Below are 15,279 nucleotides of genomic sequence, written 5' to 3'. Positions count from 1 at the left end.
GGCCGAGGCAGGAGAATCGCTTGAACTAGGGAGTCGGAGGTTCCAGTGAGCCGAGATCATGCCACTGCACTCCAGCCTGGCAACAGAGTGAGACTCCATCTAACAAAAAAAAAAAAAACAAAAAAACAACCATTAACATTTATCAAGCATTTATCACGAGCATTTATCACGTATCAGAAATCCTTCTCAGTACTTTCTATAGATTATGTTAATTTAGCCTCCTAATATCCTCATGAGGTGGGTACTATGATATTTCCCATTTTACAGATAAGTAACAAAGGGCCCAGAGAAGTTAAGTTATGCTCCAGCTAGCCAGTGGTGGAGCTGGGATCTGAACCTATAGGCTTCTGCTGTTGAGGACAGTGGGATCATGCTGCCTTCCTGCACCACTGTGAGCCTGGCCCTGTGCCGGTGATAGGAGGTGAAGGGCATAGTCCTTGACATCAAGGGGCTTTTGTTCTGGCGGTAGAGGCTGGTGGTGAGCCATCCTTGGAAGGTTTCTGGGGGTGACTGGTCAGAAGAGGAGGAGCTGCGGTCAAGCAGGTGAGGTGTTGGAGGCTAAGATCCGGGTGTCAATGTTCAAAGTTTGAATTTGTACTCTATTGAGGCAAGGGGTAACCCAGGGGTATAAGAACTGAAGACACTAGAAATACTGCATTCTCTATTTCTAAAAGTCAAAGACTGTGTGATTCTAAGACTCCACCCCCCATAGCTTAGAGAGTTAATTTTTCTATAATTTCATAATTCCTACATGCTAGAATTAAAAGATTCTATGATCTCACATTTCATTTTATTATAGAATCCACCCACAGAGCCAGAAGCAGGCTTCCCCGCATCCCCTTTGGTTATGTTTGGGAATCACTGCGGCTTTCCTTGCCTTCTGGCTGTTGCTGCTGTTGCCCTCTAGATGGCGCCCAGCCCTCTGAGCAATAGTGCAGGACACCGGCCCAGAGACCGCACAGCTCCGGAGAGCTTCGAGGGCCAAGTCTGCAGTTTGGTTGCTTCCTCCTGAAATCAACGTGGGAGTCTTAAAAGCGCGGGGAGAATAGTCTACTCAGCAGGGAGCATTTCGGGATGATGCAGCCATTCATAGGAAGCATGGAGAGGCTTGGTAAGTGTCATGCCAAACAAGCACCCTGAAAGAGGATTGTCATCACTGCTTTGCAAATGAGGAAACTGAGGCGCGGAGCGGTGAGGTAACTTGGTTCAGGCCCCAGAGTTAGTAAATGGTAGAGCAGGTCTCAAGCCCACCTCTCTCCTGGTCCGGCTTTTCACTGCAGAGGCTGCCTCCAGAAGGACACTAGGAAAGGAGTGGGGAACATAACATGGCCCCTGGCAGCCAGTGCTGTGGTGCGGAGGTCCCATGGGTCCTAAGGGCTCAGAGGAGGCAGCCCCCCTGTGGCCCCAGCTCACCAGGGGGGCTCACTAGGACCACTGCAACCTCTTCCCCAGGAGTCTTCCTGCCTTCTGGCAGTTCCTCCTCTGCACCAGTTGGCGACCTCTTTGTGATGCAATCTGACCACTTCACTCGTTCCTTAGAATCCTTCAGCAGCTTCCCATTGCCTATGCATTTCAAAATGTCTGCCTTGAAATTTAAGCCTCTATGGTCATGGACCCCCCCATATCTGCAACCTCTTTTCATACACTTTATCTACTCTTCAACCATGATCAGCTTTTGGCTTAGTATTAGTTTCTTATTGTCACTAACAAATTGCTGCAAACTCAGTGGCTTAAAACACAAATTTATTTCTTATAACACAAATTATTACCTTACAGTTTTGAAGGTCAGAATTCTGAAATGGGTTTCACTGGACTGAAGTTGCGGTGTCAGCAGGGCTGCATTCCTTTCTGGAGGCTATGGGGAAAACCTGCTTTCTCACTTTATTTAAAGCTTTTCGAGGCCACCCACATTCCTCTGCTCATGGCCTTGTTCTTCCATCTTCAAAACCAGCAATGGCCGTCGGAGTTTCTTACATTGCATCACTCTGCCTCTCCTGCCTTCCTCCTTTGCTTTAAGGACCTTTGTGATTATATATTAGACCCACCTGAATAATTGAGGCTAATCTGCCCATTTCAGGGCCAGCTGACTGGCAACTCTGATTCCATCTGCAACCTTAATCCCCACTTCCTGTGGAAGGCAATGTATTCACAGCTTCTGGTGATTAAGACTTGGACATCTCTAGGAGAACATTATTATGCCTAGCACCTGTTCCATGTTCTCTCTGGCCTGCATACTTTTGCCTAAAATGCCATTTCCCCCTTCCACAACTGGAAAACTCCTATTCTTTCTTAAGGATTTAGCTCCAATGTTGCCTCCCTTGTGAATTCTTTCCTGAGAGCAGTTAGATGCTCCTCCCTCTTTTGGGTTCCTACATTAACTTGTGTGTGCGTGTGCATGTGTGCGTGCATGTGTATAACACTTCTCAGACTGTAATTTTACTATTTGTTCTCTTGATCGTGAGCTCCTGACAAGAGTAACCTGATTTACTCAGCTCTGTTTACTCAGTACCTGTTTACTGCCTGATACAGTGTTTGTGTTCAAGAAAAGTTTATTGAGTAGGAGAATTAATATAGTGAAAGCTGGAAGTTGGGAAGCCTGCTATATTTTAATTTAATTTTTCAATTTTAATTACGAATTTTGGACATCCCCTTTCTGGGACTCAGTTCTCCCACCCTGTAGAATTCATGTCAGGAATTAGAGGAACTTGGTCTCAGTTATGATTAGGCACAGCTGAGAGTGCTTACAGAGTAGCTTAAATGGGGTGAAAGCTTATTTCTTGTTCACTTGAAAGTCCAGGGCTGCTAGTGGCTGGACTTGCTGCCCATGAAAGAAACCAGGAAGAGCAATTCTAAAGAGATGTCCAATAACAAAGTATCATTCTTCTAGCATTGAAGTCATCAGCCTGGTGGCTGAGATCTTTCCAAGTTTCCAGATCTTTTACCTGAGGTGGTGTGGAGGCAAGGGATGATTAGATTGACAACTACTCTCAACCCTTACCTGCCACTTACCTCCCAATCAAGTGGTGTTCATACCATTGGTCATGTGATAGCACCCAGCTCTTTCCAATTCATCCCTCTACCATCTCTATGATGTGCCCTTTGACTTCAAGGTCCAAGGAGAAACTCTAGCCATCATATCCATGTTTGTCACAGAATTCTGGAGGAAGGCAGGGAGGAAAGGGCAGAGGATACCCAACAAACAACTGTATCTTCAGAGAGGTTTGTGAAAGTTTCCACTCAACACCTGTGTTTGCATCCATTCACTAGAATTAAGTCACATGGCCACACCTAGCTGCAAGGGAAGCTGGAGAATGTACCCTCTATTCTGGGCAGCTAGATTCTATTGTTATGAAACAAGGGGAGCATGGATATTAGGGGGCCCCCTAGCAGCCTCTGCCGTAAGCTGTAATTTTCCAAGGATTTAGAAGGTGAAGAGGGGCATGCTGGCATCCTTGATGTATCATGACTCATCCTAAAGAAGTTTAGTAGTAACAGGAATGCAGTGAATCTGGAGGAAGGCAAAGGCCTTTACCTTAAGGCTGGGTGACTTTGATTGGACAGCTATTTGAATATCTACCTTTCTTCCATCCTCTCCATCTTAGCTAATTGATCTGGGATACAGCACTTGCATTAAATAACCGAGTTTACAGATCTCGGAGCTATTTACAGCCTGTAAATTGGGTCACTTTACACTCTGGCTTGTCTGGGACCATCCTGGTTTATGCCTGTTGTCCTGTGTAATGATCCAGAATGCCCCTCCCCATCTCAGAAGTGTCCCAGTTTGAATGAAAAATTATATAGTCACTTGCCTATAAACAGTGTAGCATACTGGAAGAGAAGGGAAATAGTGATTTATATTTGACTCCCAGGAATATGAAATCTAGAATTCAGGCTTTTTTTAAGGTTTGGGCCAGTGGAAAGGTAGAGGACATGGAATCAAGATATAAGATATTGGGAATATCAGTCCTCACAGGATGAAGAGCCTCATGAGTAATAGCATCCACTGACTTTCAGAAATATATATAAGGTTCTATCCACCTGTCTCAAAGACTTTTCTTCAGCATAGCTTTTTATGACCATCCAACTGAAAGTGGCCTCCCCCACCTCCATTCCTTCTTGTCCTCTTACCTGGTTTTGCTTAATATGTAGCACTTTTCAATATTTGAGCTTGTTTCTTCATCAGATTACATGTTTATTTTATGTTTCTTCCCATAGCTTCTGCCACTAAGAATCTAAACTTCCTATGAACACAGGACTTGTTCTCACCTTCACTTTTGTGTCCTACTGTGTAGGAGATATTATATTAATATATGATTAACCTATGGGTGGATGGTTGGATGAATGTGGGTGGTTAAGATAGTTTTTTGGAAGGTGGAAAGGTGAAAAAATCAGGAAGAGATTGGAAAGGTGGAAGGTGGCAGGTGGAAAAATCGGGAAGAGATTTAGAAGTCACTCAAAATTGGGAAGAGATTTAGAAGTCGCTAAAATTAATACTTATACAATGTTTACATAAACTTTTTCTGCTTTGGACTGGGATGAGCCTTGGTGTGATCTCTAAGACGTGGGATAGACCACATTGGCAACAAAATCCACAAAGGCTTTGCCAGTCAGAAGGGCCAGAGCATCATGGGGAGGTGGATTCTGGTGGTTGTAACACATGCCACTCATTTTCTGTTCTGCCAATGCTATTGCATTAGTTTCCTGGGTCTGCTATAATAAAGTACAAACTGGGTGGCTCAAAACAACAGAAATTAATTCTTATAGTTCTGAAGGTTAGAAGTCCAAAATCAAGGTGCCTGTGGGGCCATTCTCCTCCTGAGGGCTCTAGGGGACAATCTTTCCTTGCCTCTTTCTAGCTTTGGTGGTTGCTGGCAATACTTGCTCTTCCTTGGTTTAAAACACATCACTGTAATCTCTGCCTCCATCATCATATGGCATTCTTTCTGCACATATCTCTGTGACCAAATTTTCCTCTTTTTATAAGGACACCAGTCACCGGAGTAGGGTCTACCCTACTGCAGTATAACCTCATCTTATCTTGATTGCATTTGCAAAAATCCTATTTCCAAATAAGATCACATTCACAAATATCAGGGGTTAGGACTTCAACATATCTTTTTTGGGAATGCAGTTCAAGCCACAACAGCTATGGCACTGATGGGATTAAAGAGGTGTGAATCTTCCTTCTTTTTCTTGCTCATCCGCCATCCTAGTAAAGGGATCCTAAGCATTTTCAAAATCAGGCTCAATCCATTTGGCCCTGAGCAAGTGCACAGACTTTTCATTTTCTCACAGGCCCCCTCTCTGGGTTATCAATAAAAAGTAATCCTATGCTGCAAACTGTTTGCCCATAAGAGAAACCAGGAAAAGCAATTCCAAAGAGATGTCCAATAACAAAGTATCCTCATAGCATTCAAGTCATCAGTCTGGTAGCTGAGATCTCTCTAAGTTTCCAGGTCTTTTACCTGAGGTGGTGTGGAGACAGGGGGATGATTGACCTCTAAGAATCTCAGCCTTGCCTGGTGCAGTGGCTCATGCCTGTAATCCCAGCACTTTGGGAGGCTGAGGAGGGCAGATCATGAGGTCAGGAGTTCAAGACCAGCCTGGCCAACATGGTGAAACCCCGTCTCTACTAAAAATTAAAAAAAAATTAGCTGGGTATGGTGGCGCATGCCTGTAATCCCAGCAACTTGGGAGGCAGAGGCAGGAGAATTGCTTGAACCGGGGCGGTGGAGGTTGCGGTGAGCTGAGATTGTACTACTGCACTCTAGCCTGGGCGACAGAGTGAGACTTTGTCTTGGGGGGGGGGGGGGTGGAAAAAAAGAAAAGAAAAAAGAATCTCAGCCTTTGCACTGCAAATTAACTGTTGTTCATACCATTATGCATGTTATGGTCCAGAAAGAGTCTTCTTTCAGGGGAGAGAGGCAAAGATGTTGAAGAATATGGTGAGATGTCAGGTGACCCAGTTCTTCTACTGACAGAGGGGGACTGTCTCTCTTAGCCTGGATTTTCTAATCTCTAAAGTGTGCAAATGAACTTCTGTTATTTTACTCCCAAGTTTGCTCTGAAGATTGATTATGAGAATAGATATAGATAAGCTTTAATAACTTCAAAATTCTTCTCTGTATGTCGGTTGTAAATGTTAAGACAGCAGGAAAATGGCCAATGGCTTTTAAATTCTTTTTGAAGTATATTCTTGCACAATTTGTTTTTTTAGGATCTGAGGCTCAGAGAGGTTAAGTCATTATATTGAGGTAGCACAGCACTTAGTTGGCACAGGAGAATCATGCTGCCTCCTGTTTCTTCTTGGGTTTTTGGTCTTGGCTGTTTGTCCCCTCCAAGTATGACAATTGAGCTGGCATTGTGCTCTCCCCTTTAGCCCTTGTCTCCCCCGCCTGCCTTCTCCCATACTCCCCTGGGAAAGCGCTGAGGACTAGCAGGAGGCTTTGCTTTCCAGGCAGCAAGGCTTTCATGAGTTAATGGGAAATCTGTTTGTGGTTTTCTTCGTCACAGCATGAGGGAGGAAGTGGCACGTCTGGAATGTGAAGCAGCCTGAGGCTGTGAGCAGGGATCCAAATGCTGCCCAGCCCGAGGGGAGGCAGCCAGGGTCTGAAGCTGCAGCCAGCAGCCCGGACCAAGGTGAATGTTCTTGGGGTCACACACCCAAGGCAGAAGATCTCAAGTCACTGACTGTGTGTGTGTTCACTGCCTTGTCTGGTTTCATCCTGACTCCTGTGATGCTTGTCTGCTTCTCCATGTGCCCACAGGTTTTAGAGTTTTCAAACCATTTTCACACTCTGTATTTCATGTAATCCTCACAATAAGCCCACAAAGAAGTTGGATTAATTCTCCCCATTTTGTAGATGGAGAAACTGAGACCCCACATGAAAAGGGACTTGCTTAGGTCACATAGGAGAGCTTGGAGCATCCAGAGCTTTCTTTGCCACACCACACCACAGATTATGCTACAGCTCCCATGGCTTTTCCGTGGGTGTCCTGCAAGCCAATCAAGAACAGGCTTCCTTGTCCTCTCACATCACCCAGCCTCGTGGCCCAGGAGCCCTGCTCTCTGGTTGGTCGCTTCACCTCTCTATCAAGATCAGTGTCCTGAGTTTCCCAGTCTGCGTTAGCCACCTCTCCCCTTCTCTCAACCAGGCACCAACAATCTTAATTAGTTACAGATACAGAATTCTTCTCAACTTGTGTTATTCCTGCTTTTGAAACTAGAGATTAAATTGCTTGAGAACAAATTCTTATCTAATCATGTGATGAGGCATTTTCCCAATGCACCTAGTTTAGGTCTGAAAACATGGTAGATGATCAGTAAAGATCTGGAGATGGGCAATAATAGTAATGGCTTTTTATTAAATACTTATAACAGCATGGGAGGGAGATGCTAAGATGCAAGAAAGAGTCAAGAGGAGGGTGCAATGGTTGAAGGAAAGCAAAGAACTGCCTTCTTGTTGTGAATAACCTCCCAAAGGTCTAAGAAAGAGCATTCAGGAAAAGCCAGGTGCCTCACTTAGGCTGTCATATTTAATCCTTAGAATCATGTAATGAAAATGCTATTGTTCCCATTTTAGAGGGGGAAAAACTGAGTTTCAGAGAGGCTAAGCAACTTGCCCAAGGCCTTACGGGTTGAGCAGGCAGAATCAGAAGTTAAACTCAGTTCTGTTGGGTTTCAAAGTATTTCCCAGAAAAATTTCCTAGGTATCAGTTTAGGAACAATGCCTTGCACATAATAGGTGCTTAATCAATGCCTATTAACCAGTGTTGACCTTTATAGTCATTCTTAGAGAGACTTGACAGCTGGTGGAACCAGGTTTATTCGTGTTTATACTCCCAGCTCCTGACACATACTGAGCCCTCCATAAACTCAAGCTGTAGCTGAGGAAGCCTAGACTCCAGGAAAAAGCTACAGATGGTGTGGCCCAGGCTTGGACCCAATGCCCACCCTTTTTGTCCTGCAGGGTGCTGCCACAGATTTATAGAAAGAGATGGAGCTGAGAAGATGGTACCTGTGGACACAGGGTGTTGGGAGGCAGGATTGTATTTCATCTCAGCATTTATATTTCCCCAGAGCGGATCCCACTGCATTTCAGGACCAGTGCAAAGTACTTAATTGAAATCCGTAATTCCAGCCCTCATTAATAACCAATCTCAGCAAGCAGAGAGCTCCACGACCATTAATGATGAGCACGATGCAGACGCAGGTCTTTAGAGGGGAACAGCAAGTCTCCAGTTCATTTTACAGTTGATTAGAGTGAGTTAAACTTTGCCCTGCTTGTAAGTTGTATATTAAAATTAAGAAGTTGGCAATATGTGAAGTTATCAAAATACCACAGGTGCATTGGCGGGCCTCCAGCCGGCATCGCTCATCCTAAACAGCGTGGTGACCCCTCAGAAATGGGTCTGGGACGCCATGGCACAAGATGGATAATTCGATTGAACCTAATCAGTCCCAGGGAAACGAGAGACCTTCATCAACTGTCTGCAGATGCACAAAGATCCTAGTCCGCAGGCGCGCTGGCCACAGCGGCCCCTGCTGGCAGAATCCTCCCCTTTCGTGGGTGTGATGGGAAGGATCTCTGGACTCAAATCTTGGGATCCTGGATTCTCTATTACCGACGTGCAGTGTGGCCTGGGGCAAGGTTTCCTCTTTCTCCGGTCCTCTGTTTTGCCATCTGTGCAATGAGATAACTAGGCTCCATGGTGTCAGACTGTCTGTAATCGGGCATATTGCTCCCCGATCCATTTTTGTGGGAGTGCTGTTCCTGAGACCTTGCGGGAGATCATTGACAGCAAGTGGACAGTTCTTTGCTTTCCCTCAATCATCGCCAACCCTGTGGACTCTTTTCTTCTTTCCCATCCCCCTTCCCAGCTGTCATATTCTAGAATCTCTTCACACCCGACGATTTGCATTTCAAAAATATGTTCACGTCTTGGACACTTTGTTCTTGCTCATTTAACCATCTTTGGATACCTCTTTCATTCTTTAGACATCATCTCTACCTGGGAGGCTTCTATTCACCCTTCAATACCTTCATAAATATGCTGTCTGGTTACTTTAATGCTCCTGGGACAGTGAAAAGAGTGTGCAGTGTGGAGTCCAGGTTTGAGTTCTGCTCCTAACACTTATCTGTGAGTTTGAGCCAGTCATCAAGCCTTATAGAACCTCAAATTCATTAATACGTATTCACTGATTTAATTAATTTTAAATCGGCACATAAAAATTGTATGTGTTTATCACATACATGTATCACGTACATGATGTTTTAAAATATGTATACATTGTGGAATAGTTAAATTGAACTAATTATCACATACATTACCTCACATACTTAACATTCTTTGTGATGAGACCACTTAAAATCTATTCTGAGCGATTTTCAAGACTACAATATATTGTTATTAACAATAGTTGCTATGGTATACAATAGATCTCAAACATATTTCTCTTGTCTAACTGAAATTTTGTATCATTTGACCAACATCTTCCCAATCAATCCCCTTACCCTCCAGCCATTTTCACCTATTAGAGAACTCAATACACATTAGAAGATCAAAAATTATCTCCTTTCTTGGCATCTAAGACAGAGTTAACTTCTTCTTCTACACCTAGGGTTGGCAAAACTTTCCTATAAGGAGCCAGGTGATAAACACTTAGGCATCGTGGGCTATAACGTCTTGTTACAACAACACAAGTCTACATTTGTAGTGTGAAAGCTGCCATAGACAATATATAAATGAATAGGTGTGGCTGTGTTCCAGTAAAACTTTATTTATAAAAAGAGATAGTGGGCTGTATTTGGCCAGTGGGCTGTAATTTGCCAACCTCTGCTCTATGACATCTTGGGCAAAGACTCAGCACACTGAATAGCACCTGATAGCTTATGTGTCAGTCTCTCCTGCCAGACTGTGCCTTCCTTAATGAGGGATTGCTTTATTGTTCTTTGCATCTCTCGGACCGGACCCATGCATTATACCATTTAATTCTCTCAGCAATACTGTAAGTTAGAGACAAGTATATCCCTACTTTCTAGATGAGAATACAGAGGCAGAGAGAGTTAAATAATTTCGTCGGTAAATGGTGAAAGCATGCTAGCCCCACAGTTCAAATCTCAACCATGACTCCACGGTAACTGGGACATGAAGATCTGACTGTCATTGGCTAACTGAGCATTGATGCCAGTAATGGCATAATTCTCCTGCCCTGCGTTTATGGGCCTGGTTTTCAGGACCTAGAAACAGGATTTACCATTGTCCCAAAGCAGCATTTATTGTGCATCTGTCCCTGTTAAATTCCACCCTGTTAGATTTGGCTTGTCTCTCAGACCTGCTCCGATCTTTTTGGATCTTGATACTTTTGTGTAATGTGCTCGTTCCCTCTATCTTTTGCTTTGGAACTGACCACCCTTTTTTTCTGGAGCTGCCCCAGCCAGAGATGACTGTTAAATTAATTTTGCATCAGTGAATAAAGGCCTGGACAGAAATTGGGTTAGAAGTTGTGTTGGTTCTTATGGTGCCTTGCCAAACCCATTTCCTGTGGATTAAGTCCTAAATCCCTATAGTTTAAAAACAAAAATCTGTTAACTTGGCACCTGGAAGACTGCAAGTCCTTGAAATTCTGGTCTAGTCTCTAAACACTCATGGTCCGAGTCAATGGAAGTGGTTGGTTTGATTTTACTGAATTATAAAATGCAGGCAACAGAAACGGATGTGAATGCTGTTCGTTTTAGTTTCCATGTACCTAGCACTTCTTATGGACGAGGTTCTGTGCTAAATGCATTATACATTCAGTCTCTTTTAATGTGTACTGGGACCCTCTGGGGTATGTGACATCAGTCTCATTTCACAGATAAGGAAACTGAGGCTCAGCAACTTATCCAAGGTCACAAAGGCATTAAGAAGGGAAGCCGGACTTGTACCTAAAGCTCTCACTTCAACATCAGTCTGCTAGTACTTGACCTGTTTAGCTTGACTTATAGGAGTAAAAGACCAAGTAGCCTGTACTAATACAGTTACTGTAAGAGTGGAAGGGGGCTTGGTTTACTGAATGTCTATTACATGTCCTGTGCTCTGTCAGCCTAAGGAAGTTAGGTTTTCTAAGGTCTCTACAACCCAAGAATTTTTTTTTTTTTTTTTTTTGAGTTGAAGTCTTGCTCTGTTGCCTAGGCTGGAGTGCAGTGGCACAGTCTCAGCTCACTGCAAGCTCCGCCTCCTGGGTTCCCGCCATTCTCCTGCCTAAGCCTCCCCAGTAGCTGGGACTACAGGTGCCTGCCACCACGCCTAGCTAATTTTTTTTTTTTTGCATTTTTAGTAGAGACGGGGTTTCACCATGTTAGCCAGGATGGTCTCAAACTCCTGACCTCGTGATCCGCCCACCTTGGCCTCCCAAAGTGCTGGGATTACAGGCGTGAGCCACGGCACCCGGCAAGAATTTTTTTCTTCTCATTTTATAGATTGGGAAATGGCTACTCAGAGAGGTCACACATTTCCCTCAAGGTCACAAGACTGATAAACAGTGGGGGTAACAATGAGTCCAAGGATAACTGACTTCGAAGGTTGACTCTCATCCTTGGAGTAGAGAACTCTTGCCCTTTGAAGGCACAGGGGACTCTTTAAAATAGAGATATCTGACCCTGACCCCAGCAAATTTCTGATTTAGTTGGGGGAGGGGGTCAGGGATGGAGCCCGCGCATCTGTATTTTTAAAAACACCCAGCAGATCTTGATATATAACCAGGGTAGGAGCCCTGCTTGTTGAGTGAGGATGGAGTTGACTAGGGTAACTGCCAAGTCCTTTTCCACTTCCCAGGAGTCTGTTATTACAGGGAATTAGAGCAATAATTATTATGTTTAGGGTCAAGAATAAGGATGAAAAAATATTAATGCTTACATCAGAGATTCAGATCACAAAGTTATAATGAGACACAAAGTCTAAAACCAAGGAGGCATGGGGGCCTGCGATTCCTAAAGTCCTGGAGGGGAGGGGAATGAGGGGGCAACCCTGCAAGGGGCAGCTGAGCATGACACTATGAGCTTTGACCTAGACCCACCCATGCGGGTTCAAACCCTCACAAGCCATGCAGCTGCAATCAAAGCCTGCAACCACTCAGCTTTCAGTTCCCACATCTGCAGAGTGAGGATGGAGATGGTGTTAGGGAGATGGAGGGGGTGCGGCGCACACAGAGAATGCTGTATGTAGCAGGCTTGCAGTCCACATTAGCAGTTGTTGTATGTGATTGCAGGCCTAAGTTTTCTCTGATAAGACGATATCCAAAGGCAAGGCTTTTCCACTCTCTGGCCAAAAGAAATCCAATGCACTTACTTATCCAAGGCAAGGTTGAGCACAAGCTAAGCCCCCAAATGTGACTGTGTTCCTACTACGTGTCTCACCTGGATCTGTTCCCACATTCCTACAAGGGTCAAAGAGAGAGGGATGGAAAGGGCTGTGGGTTTCAAGGACAATGTATCCAACACTTCCTGGGGCCACCTAGCAGAGGGGACGAGAGAGTGGGGATGCTGCAAGGAGGGTAATAGCCAGCAAGTGTCCAGTCTCACTGCAGGAGCAACAAGCATCGTGCTAACAGCTTCCTGTGCATTATTTCATTTAACTCTTTCCCCATACCCTGACCATCTGTGTTTGAGGAAGTCGCCTCCCTTCTCTGGGCTTTGGTGTTTCTCCCTGTACAACAACATTTTAAGACTGGGTGATTCCATTTAAGGCAAGCACGGGTACAAGCCTCTTTCATTTTTATGACCCTATGTACCTTCCTGAATTAAAAAATAAAAATAAAAAATAAATGCAAAAGGAAACATATATCAACTGATTTCTGAGGCCCCATCTGGTCTAAGATGGACAGCGACTACTGTAAAGAAGAGCATTCATGAATTATTCCCTGAAAATATTTATTGAGTGAGAATTCTGTAACAAGCACTGTGATGAGCATTGGCTAAACAATGGTAAGTAATGACAGGAGCTGGCATGTATTGTCTACTTGCTGTGTGCCAGGCTCAGTCATGAGCTTTTTGCATGTATGTATTAATATTTAATTCATTCTAAATTCCTATGTTATTATCCCAAGTTTCCAGATAAGGAAACAGATGCGGAGAGGTTAAATGACTTTCTTGAGGCCACATAGCTGTAAGTGGCAGAGTGTGGGTGAATGAGGCAGCAGTCATCCCTGCCCTCAGGGGACTTAGAGTCTATCAAGGGAGACAGAGGAACAGATGGTTAGGACAGCAGGTTGATAGGCCTATATAGATGTGTTGATGGGCCCAGAGGAGGTGCCTCACCCAGGCTTACGGGCATCAGGGAAGACATTCTGGAGAGAGTGACAGATCAGTAGAAAATAATTATGAATTATTAGTATAATTTTGAGGGCTGGGGGGGGTGGAGCAGGTGGATTGGATGTGTCTGCCAGTCAGAGGGCACAGGATATGAAGCCTTGGCGATGAGAAAATTCATGGACCGTTAAAAATAGAATGAAAGTTTTCAATGTGTCCTGAGATGTTGGGTCAGGGTTACAGATTACAGTGAGCATTTCATTACCTGGGGGCAGGGTCTTTCGTCTCTGCCTGATCCCCCTGCTGGGGCAGGAGTAAAACCTTAAGGTCCCCTAATTCTCCAAGGGCTCTTGGGTGTTCATTTGGTTTCAGAAGCCCCTTCCAATTACATTAACTCACTTCGATATTGGTTCTGGGCCATTCGTGAAACATCAGACCAAAAAAAAAAAAAAATGAAAGAAACCAATTCCAATAAAGAATCAAATTAGATGTGATTCAGAAGAGGGAATCAAAGACAACTGGATTTTATTTCACAAGGATAAAATAAATTGGCTTCTATAACAGAACAATCCAGAGCCATTACTGAGTACAAGCCCCTTTTGTAGGAACATTGAGCTATTGGGCTATAAACCTTGACTGCCTGGAAAAGGCCAGGAAGGAGACTTTCTGGATAGATGAATTGTCTATATAACTGAGGTATTAAGCACTTTGCACTTAACAAAATTGTTTATCCAATGGTCTAGTCTATCTTATACCATTAATCTGAGAGCAATGACTATCATTCAGCATTAAAAAAAAGGATACACACTGTTCTTGCAATAGAAACTGCGCTATGATCTATTTTGGTTTGGAATGAATTCTTACGTTCTTGGCTCCCATGAAAAACACTCCACCTCTTCCTCTATAAAACACTACTTTTTGTCTGTCTTGTTTTATAGTTGTATACTTCATCTGTTTCCTTTAGGAGACTGTATGTTCCTCAAAAACAAGGATTGTGTCTTATTTCATTTTTCTTTATCTCCTCTGAAGCCCAAAGCATCCTCAGAGACCACTTAGTCAAACTTTTCACTTCCCTGCTGAAAACCCAAGTGTTGTGAGTTAGCGGACTGGCCAGAAGGAAAACCCAGATCTCATCTCCAGTCCTGTGATTGCTCTTTCTGTTAAATTCTCATCGTGCTTGTGTCTGCACCCTCCTGCAAGCCTTGTGCCTTCTAGAAGACAATGCAGGTTAGACTTCTGTGGTGAAGTCAGTGTAAAGAAACTCCAAGCAAGAGTAGGAGGTACTTGCCGTGACATTAGACACCTGGGCTGGTAATGATCTCTTTGGTTGTGCAGCTGTGGTTGTTTTCTTTGTTTTCCATCTAACATAGTGATTAAGATGATGGATCTGGGGTAGACGGATCAGCTCTGCCACTTACTAGCTGTGTCTCCTTAAGCAAGTTACTCAGGCTATGTGAGCTTCTGTTTCCTTCTTGGCAAAAAAGGTTGGTTGTGAGGATTTAATGCGATGAAGCATTTAAGTGCTTGGGTGGGTCTCTCTCTTTGGAGGTAGCGTCACTGCACTATTCAGATCATGTTCTGAACAGGTGAGATTGTGAGATTACCTAATTCCCGAATAGGTGAGGAGTCACCATATCAAAATATATGTTGGGAGTCTTGGGACATTATCTAATAATGGCTATCCTCTTACACCAAGCTCTCTGCCCTGGCTTTTCCCCACAGGATGTTGGGCTGAGCTGCAGCAGTGATTTCACACAAACAGGACCCAGGATGACAACTTTTATTATCTAAACATATAACCGGAGGCTTTGGAATTGGGCCAGAGTCAGGGAATTTAAAAGTAAGAAAATATTTTTGGAAAAAAGAAGTGATTGTTGCTTACGGGTTTTTACACAGATTCCACGGCTTTAACCATTCCAACTCACTCTGCAACCTGTAGTAAAGATGCCCCTATTGCTCAGATGTCCCCCAAATCACATTGCCCTGACCC

At 44.0% G+C, this 15,279-nt stretch overlaps 1 long non-coding RNA gene across 1 annotated transcript in view; it reads left to right on the top strand.

Annotated features, from left to right (window-relative positions):
- Positions 1-886: 886 nt before the first annotated feature.
- LOC134756904 (uncharacterized) overlaps positions 887-15,279 on the top strand; it is a 355,080-nt gene continuing 340,687 nt past the window's right edge. The window contains exon 1 of the long non-coding RNA XR_010130341.1: positions 887-1,111. This is a non-coding gene — a long non-coding RNA (uncharacterized lncRNA). The remainder of the gene's footprint in view (positions 1,112-15,279) is intronic.

Source organism: Gorilla gorilla, chromosome 13 (genome assembly GCF_029281585.2).
Source record: "Gorilla gorilla gorilla isolate KB3781 chromosome 13, NHGRI_mGorGor1-v2.1_pri, whole genome shotgun sequence".
NCBI lineage: Eukaryota > Metazoa > Chordata > Mammalia > Primates > Hominidae > Gorilla > Gorilla gorilla.
Note: the sequence above shows the minus strand (reverse complement) of the source record. Positions and strands in the feature narration are given on the sequence as shown.